General features: G+C 37.6%; 1 pseudogene across 1 annotated transcript; it reads left to right on the forward strand.

Annotated features, from left to right (window-relative positions):
• The first annotated feature begins 5,770 nt into the window (after nucleotides 1-5,770).
• On the forward strand, nucleotides 5,771-7,758 carry LOC308414213 (delta(14)-sterol reductase LBR-like; annotated as a pseudogene). Its single transcript has 2 exons — nucleotides 5,771-5,788; nucleotides 6,574-7,758. The product of its transcript is annotated as a delta(14)-sterol reductase LBR-like (transcript).
• Nucleotides 7,759-9,100: the final 1,342 nt, after the last annotated feature.

The following is a 9,100-nucleotide window of genomic DNA, read 5'->3' on the forward strand; positions in this document are numbered from 1 at the left end:
CTCTGCGATCATCCTTAATCATACTGCTCTAACCCCTATTACTTTAATTCCATTCATATTGACTCTCTGTGCTGATACAATCTTCACAAAGCTGAAGAAACAGATACATCTTTGTATGCATGAATGGAATATGAAAATAAAAGGATGTGTGAGCCTAGTTAGTAGGACGATTGGGGGGGGGGGATCCTGAGTGTTTAAAGTGAGAAAAGAAAAATGGACAGCATTTCTTTTGGGCAGAATGAACTTTGTCAAAAAGGTGGTCACAGTCCTCAGTCCAAGAGAAGAATCTGTTTTAGGAGGACAACAGGAAAATATGGCCCATGGAATCAACTAAGCAGGGCTTATATGGCCTGAAAGTCACCAAGGCATCAGGCATGAATCCTGCATGAGTCTACCAAGTCCTTTCTGTGTATGTTATGACCATTAGTTGTTTCCTGGTGCACCAAGTCCTGCGCCCCACCTGCCCACCATCATATTCTGAAGTCCCTGAACCCAAGTGGTTTTCAACCTTCCTAATCCCACAATCCTTCAATACAGTTCCTCGTGTTGTGATAACTCATAACCATAAAATGATTTTTGTTGCTAATTCATAACTATAATTTTTACTACTATTATGAATCATAATGTACACATTGGTATTTTCTGTTGGTCTTTAAAACATTAAAAAATATTTTCTTGTGAGTCAATCAACCCACCAGGAGGTCACAGTTCACACACTAAGAGCCACTGACTTACATCATAGGACAAAAATCAATCTGTCTTTACATTAGTTTCTCTGTCCATTTTCTGTCACAGTGATACAAAGTTAACTAAGAGGCAAAGTGATTGAGAATTCCTTTAAAGAATTTTAAAACAAGCAGAATGAACTGGGGGAAAGATTCTTCATTTCCTCATTTATAGCAGTTTACAGTAAGAAAGGTTGCCTAGATGACCATCTTTGATTGGAGAAAGAGGTGTTGACTTTGTGTAGCCTCCTTCCTCATTGAGGGCCTTAGATGATGACTTATCTTTGCCTTTCTGCATGGTTAAGCGATTAGATTTGATCATTGGTCTGATTTATCCCTAACAATGTTGGGTCTCTAGTGACTTAACGGCAGAGGTTAGGGGAGATAGATTAGAAAAATAAACAGTGTCTTATTCTCTGTTTCCTTTGGTCTTAACCATAAGTAAAGCCAACATAAAGTTAAAAGAAAGACTTGTGTTGGGTCTCATTTGCACTACAAATATATCTGTGTTTTCTGTAGCTAACATAGACAAATTTATTCTTTCAGGACTCTGAAATGGTGTTTCAAATGAGCAGAGAGGAATTCATGGAATTTCAACCTCCATCCTCAAATCTTTTCTCAACCAATATTCATTAATGATCAATATGGTCAAAAAAATCTAAATTCACAAAATACCAAGCTAGTGGCTTTATATTCTTAAATATTTTGTGTTTGTTATTTGCTTTCAGACTGTGATTGTTCGTGGTTTACTTCAGAGCACCTACCTGTTGGCTTACAACAGTCATACAGTTAGATGTTTGCCAGGCAGGAGCCCCCTGGCTTGCTTGCTATTTCCTATAAGGGTTGGTCACACTAAGAGTTTGGGGCTTCACTCTCCTGTTCTGCTGCTTTAGAGACACTGGTGTTGTCCAAGCTTCAGCTTGTATAAAGCACCAAGTCAGCCCCTTGGTGGGTGGTCTTTGGGGGCTCACAAAAGAGGCACAACACAGCCAATCAAAAAGAGGCAGGGCTAGGGAGATGGCTAAATGTGCAAAGAGATTTATTGTCAGGCTGCTGTTTGAGTTCTATTCTGGGGATCTATATGGTAGAAGGAGAGAATCAGCTCCTCCAAGTTGTCTTCATATTTTCACGTGTACATCATGCCCTCTATATCTACTCCCACAGCAAGCAGACAGTTATGAATGTAATCTTAAAAGAGGGGAGAAAAAGAAGAGAGGGTAGTTTAAGGGCAGACCTTAAGTTACAAGGGAAGCTGTAGTCATTTAATGTTTCCTGGAGTCTGGAGTATAAGGTTTAACTTCCTGTACTGGGAACAGATCACAGTTGCCAATGGTACAGTCGTTAGATCTGGTGTAAACCCTAAATGGCTCAGACTTATGGCCAAAAACTTATAGATAGGGCTCCATCATCTCTCAGTGCTTTCTTCCATGAATTGCTTGGGCATTTGCCTGTTAACTTAGTTCATATTCTATTTCATCATTGCCTGGGAGCAGAGGCCAATGCTCTTCTTGTCCTGGGTCTACAAACTAAACCTTTGTATTTGTTTCTTTCCAATATTTGTGGTATATTGAAACTGTATATTCTACCTGAAGAATGAGGTGCTGGCTCAGCCCAGGTCTGTTTATTTATTTATTTCTAGGATGCTGGAGAAATCGTAAGGTTAGACTCCTGGCGTCAGAGTAGTGGTTACACAGTATAAAATGGTCAGTAGTCACAAGGACACATAAACACATTTCTGGTGCGAGGGACTCCCAGTAGGTGTTATGCTGCCCACTGACTAAAAGAAATATGCTATTAAAGACACATAGTTAGCAGTCAGACCCAGCTTTCCTTTATTTCCCATTAGGTTAGAGACACTGGAACGCTCCAAAAAAGGCATAAGATAACTCTATGAAATAAGTGTTTCTTTACTCTCTTCCTATGTATATGCGTATTCACATGTGTCTGTAGAGGCTGAGGTTGCTGCAAAATGACTTCCCTGATTACTCTCCACTTCATTTTTTTGAGACAGATTTTTATCAGTGAACATAGTTCTTGCTAGGAATTACCATCTCACCTGATTATTTGGGTGCTGGGGATCCAACCCAGGTCTGTATGTCTGCAAGGTAAGAACATCACTGATTAAGCCACATCCTTTCTCTATTCTCTTTATCTGTAGCCCTCTTCACTTGAGAGGATTGGGTAGTTGGCAAGAGTGAAATTCCATGCTAGTCCTTAGCCCTCACTAAATTTTCCTATTTTTTATGTCAGTCTGCTTTCTGCAATATTAATATTTCAAGGGCAAACATGTTTCTCAGGCATTAATAATTCTTTCTCTTAACAACCACAACAAATAAACTCCATGTAAAATAGGCCAAAGGAAACGTAAAGCAGGGGCTAGAGAGATGGCTCAGTGGTTAAAAGCACTGACTGCTATTCCAGAGGGTCCTGAGTTCAATTTCAAGCAACTAAATGGTAGATCATAAATGTCTATATTGATCTGATGCTCTTTTCTGGTGTGTCTGAAGACAGCAAATATGTATGTATATACATATATACATACATATATATATACATATACACACACACACACACATATATATACACATACACAAATATATATATATATATATATATATATATATATATATATATATATATAAACAAAACAAATACAACCAGTGGGAAATATTAAAAACAGTTCTGTTAGGAAAATTTTTAGTTCTAGGTTTTTACATTCAAAATGAGAGAGAACACAAACAAAAAAATGACTTTGTGGAGAGCTTTTTGGCTGATGTTATCTTTCTGCATGTAATTAAAGTGGTTTAAAAGAGAACTGAATCAAAAAAACTTTCCCTTCAGCCTCAGAACTGGCTGGAGTCATGTTACAACTTCATCTAATTGTCTTTATTTTCTTTTAACCCTCGCTCCTGCCCTGGGGAACTTGTTGTTTCACTGAGTTGGTCATACTTTAATGATGCGATCTATGAATTTGGAAAACTATGAAAAAATAAACCCAAATATAGTAGACAGCAAGAAATAATGAAAATCAAAACAAATCAATGAGGTAGAAACAAAGACCACAATACTAATGATCAATGAATCTAGAGCTGGCTCTTTGAAAAGATACATAAGATGAGCACATATGTTGCCTAATTATCCAAAAGGAAGAAACAAGAGGACCCAAATTAAAAGAATGAGAAATGAGCAAGGAAATATACAACAACAACAAAAAAAAAAGAAATTCAAAATATTCTAAAGGAATAATTCGGGAAACTTATAATTCATTAGGTTGGAAAAATCTAAGAAAAGTGAATACGTTTTTTTAATTCAAATTTTGCAAAAGAATAAAGCCTAGGAGAGTGTCATTATCCTTGTTTTCCTTGTGGTACAAGTATTTCCACCAAGGAGCTGTGTACACAGTGGTGTTCAGACTCTGGGTCCTCGTCCCAGGAGCAACAGAAGGAAAGCCATTCATTTTTAGGTTATCATAAAAGCACAGTCTACGTTTGGATTGAGCAGCGGTAGCATATGCCACAACATTACCTGGCAACCAAAATGATTTGGGGGTAGAAAATGAGCCAAAAGTATTTTCTATAAGCTTTTCTTTATATTCTCAAACACTGAAATAAAAAATATTGAATTTGTTATTGTATAACCAGTTGGGTTATCCCTGAAAGCACTTATAAAAGTAAAATTATGCACACTGAACAGGTTGTATGTACATATTTAGGAAGATATATGGGTATACAAATATGTATATAGCAACCGTTAATGAAAAAGGAGGCCGTGTGTTTGGAATGCATGGGAGGCTGTGGAGATGGGAAGGGGGAAATATGTCATTATCTCAAAAAATACATAAGAAAATGGATTTCGGTGATTTCTAAACACGGCTGAATTTCACATCAAGGCAATCAAAGCATCCTTTAATTACATAATGGCTTATCAATGAATGTGGAATAAAGCAGGAGTAGGTAACAGGGGGAATAATTCAGTGATACTTGTTTCTGATTAGAACCCCATTTCCAGGAAGTATTGATGTTATGGTCAAGAAGACTTGCTAGAAGTTAAAGGTTTAGTTAATGGATTTTCTTTTTTAAAATTTTAAGTAGGTTCTTTTCAGAATACAATATCCCGACCTCAGTATTTTTCTCCTATCACTCTTCCCACCCTCCATCCCCCCCAGTAGCACACAATCTTCAGATGCTTCACAAATACATTATGCTTTACTGAAAAACGGAGTTTATGTTCTGAATAGCAAACGAATAGCATTGTTATGTTGTTTTCACTGTTGAGGAAAATTAGTTTAAAATATGCCTTATTGTTCTGATTTGTCACAACAAAATCAATTACATCGTTCTGTCTGAGAGGTCGTGATTTTATCGGCGTGATTGCTGTCAAGATCATTTCCTGACAGTCCATATTGCAAGGTATCATGTTGAATCAGATGGCAAAGAAACATGCTTTGTCTCCATTTGGAGATACACTCAGAGCCATTTTAGCAAGTGCAGATGACCTCAGTAATGAAAGAGATGCTCTGTTCTATGACATGTTCAGAAAACATTAATTAAGCCTGGATAATCTTTAATCTGCATGAACTCTCCAAGGGTGATCGTAATGTATTCTTGGTAAAAGATGAAATGCTAGGAACAAAATATTAGACTCAAATGAAATGTTTTCTATATTCCTTCAGAGCTATATTAGATACTAAAATGTAAAAAAAATCTAATTTTCATGCTGAACTGCTTAGTTTAAGTAACTTGAATTTAACACTATTGCCTCTTATTCCTATATTAGCTTCCTACAGGAAGCACTGAAACTTAATTTTGACAGGGTACATGTTTGTATCTTTTGGAAACTATAACATTCTATTATTTTAAAAACAGAGTACATAACTTCCCTAAAATCAGATTTTTTGCACTTAGTTGTGGGTTGTGTTCAGAAATAGCAGTATAGAATTATAAAACCAGAATGGGAACACTCTTTTTGAGGTCAGAACAGAGTTTATTTGGCCCTTCCCCCTTTAATTTTACCCTCTTTGCTATTTCTCCTTTTATGTGTACAAAATGCCAGCTTACAAAATGGTGAGTTTTATGTTACAGGTCATGATAATCTTTCACGTAACCAAAATTTCCGCATGATAAGTGTGCAAAAACTTATTGTTTAAGAGCACACATGATGGGAATTTTAGTCTCTTATATATCTGCAGTGCTTACAAAGGGTATACTTCATTAGCATTTCATTTGCATAAACAAATTGTTTTGCATTACAGGAACAGATTTCTTTAGGGAACTGGAAACTATCATATGTAAACCCTTTGAGAAGGACAACGTACTGTAAAATAAAAAGCATTACTGTTAGTTTCATAATGATTAGGTGACCTGAATTTTGAAGAATTATGTTTAGTATCATTCACGTTATGAGTACACAGGAAAACAGATGGGTCGGCACTTTCCAGTCTGATTTTTTTTTTATTTCCAACCAAAATTTTATTACAAAATTGTCAAACATCAAATTAAAAACAGCTTGCACCTGATATCCAGATACTGTGGCACTGCCCGCCTGTTACTACCAGGAAAAGGACCCAATGTTCTTAGTCTTACCCAGAGTTTCCTTCTAAGCTTATTAAACATACCATGTTGAGAGAAAAGAAAGCGCGATAGAAAATTCCCTGCATGAGTAAACAGTGAAGAATTACAGAACGCACTGTGTGACACGTGTGGTCACAGGAGCACAGCTACTTTACACTCTAAGCTACAGGGCAGGATGAACTCCACACTTTGCATCTGGCTCATATGTGACACGTGTAGTAGAAACCCAAATGTACATGCTGTATGTACTGCATCCGTATGTTCTGAGGACAATGTAGCTTGACCTGCCCTCCTATGTCTTCCTGCTGCTGCCGCAGTGCATGCAGAAGGACCCGGGGATGCTCCCGTTCCCTCCACCTCTGCCAGCTCTGCATGAGCTGTGGGAACCCAGAGTATGTGGCATTTACCTCCTCTGGTTTCTTGTTCAAGCTGTCTTCTACCTTCTACCAGTTGGGAAGGTTGTAGAAGGAACAACTCTTGTTGATGGAAGAAGACTCAAGTACAGACTGAACGGCCTGTTTGCCTTCATCCTAACGTCGGCAGCTATGGGAGCAGCTGTGTTCTGGGGCATAGAACTGTGCTACTTGTACACTCACTTTCTGCAGTTTGCCCTGGCACCCACCATGTTTTCAGTGGTCCTGAGTGCTTACCTCTATGCCCACTCTTTAAAAGCCCCCAAGGATGAGCTGTCACCTGCCAGTTGTGGAAATGCCATCTACGACTTCTTCATTGGCCGCGAGTTAAACCCTCGACTTGGTGCGTTTGATCTCAAGTTCTTCTGTGAATTGCGTCCTGGATTGATTGGATGGGTGATTATTAACTTGGTGATGCTTTTGGCTGAAGTGAAAGTACAGGAACGTACTGCCCCGTCCTTGGCGATGATCTTGGTGAACAGCTTCCAGCTCTTGTATGTGGTGGACGTCCTCTGGAATGAGGAAGCATTGCTGACCACCATGGACATCATCCACGATGGCTTTGGCTTCATGCCTTTGGGGATTTAGTGTGGGTTCCGTTTACCTACAGTCTTCAGACCTTTTACCTGGTCAAGCATCCCTATGACTTGTCCAGGACATTGGCTTCTGTCATCATTGCTCTAAAACTGTGTGGATATGTAATATTCCGTTGTGCAAACTCAGAAAAATGCTTTCCGGAAGAATTCCACTGATCCAAAGCTTGCACTTTTAAAGACCATTCATACTTCCACGGGGAAGAGTCTGCTGGTTTCTGGATGGTAGGGCTTTGTTCGCCATCCCAATTACTCAGGTTATCTCATCATGGCTCCTCCATGGTCCCTCCCATGTGGCTTTAACCACATCCTGCCTTACTTCTATATCATCTACTTCACTGCGTTGCTCATTCATCGAGAGGCCCGTGATGAACATCAGTGCAGGGGGAAGTATGGCCTCGCCTGGGAGAAGTACTGTCAGCCTGTGCCTTACCGCATATTCCCCTACATTTACTGACATGATCTGCGTGCCTCGCAGCTCACACCTTCCCCAGAAACAAGAAAAAGTCCAAATGAACTAACCTGATGCACTGACAGGATCTGTAGGTTTGTTTGAGTCAGGACCATAGAGCCAAATAGTACATCTTTTAATGTAGCTGAATTTATTCTTATTAAAGTATGGCAGTTAATGTAAGGGGAAATACAAAGATAGTATAATTTGCTTATTAATAGGAACATTTTAATCCCTAAAAATCTGAAGTTTTCTTTTTGTAGGTTTTTTTTTTTTCAAAATTTTTTTTTGCATTTAATTTTTTTTTTTAGTTTAACTCTTAAAGTACATCTATGTTTCATTGTGCTTAAAACAAAGCCTCTTTAAGTCAGTTTATTAGTCTATAAACCAAGCAAAAACCTGCCCAATATTGATGGTATATGTGAAGGATAAGGGCAGATGTTGTAGGACCGGTTTAAGGGAGACTATTCATAGAAGTGACTCCACTTCAGCTTTTAAAAGTGCATTTGGAAATGTAAACACATAGAGTACTTTTATGTAATATATGGTGACTTTTGTTTTTTTCTGTACAGGTTTTGAATGTGAGATAATTGTCAGAAACTAAGTAGTTTTTTAACAAAATATTTTCAGTGTTTTAAATTAAGTTTTGTAAAGTAATGTGAATTTAAAAGTGTAAAGCAGTTACAATTCATTTAAAGTTAACACATAGGAAACTTATTTTTCTTTATCCAAAGTTTGTGAATTTGGCTTTGCTACCTCAATTTGCAGGTGTGTGTTTGCCTTTATAAGCTGTTGCAAATAGAAAAAAACATTATTTTTGGAGTAACAGCACTATTTAAAAATTTAAACATTTTTACACACATTGGTGTTGGAAAAATTGCCATTTTAGGCCACTATATATATATATATATATATATATATATATATATATATATATTTTTTTTTTTTTTTTTTTTTGACTTACAATTCAACAGTGTTTTTGCTACTGTTTAGCTAATACAGTTTATACTATTTTGTATCCTTCGTATTTAGAACTCTCTAGAAAGGAGTTCTACCTGATACAACTTTGATTTCTCTCTCAGTTTAATCGATGTGCATAATCTGGTCATAGCCATTCAAGTCTAGTGAGGTTGAGTAGTTGGACAAGGCACAAGTGTCATCTTCACTAGACTTTATCCAGTCTGATTTTGAGTACATGAAAATAAGGTTGTAAGAAATGGTTTTGAAGCATGACGATGATGGATAGAAGAAATGTTCTGATACTCAGTGCATTCCATGGCTGGCTTGTGGAAAGGACACTGAGTCATCAGAGAACAACGTCCTAGCCTTACGTCCCATCTATGCAATG

Source organism: Micromys minutus (genome assembly GCF_963924665.1).
Source record: "Micromys minutus genome assembly, chromosome: 33".
NCBI lineage: Eukaryota > Metazoa > Chordata > Mammalia > Rodentia > Muridae > Micromys > Micromys minutus.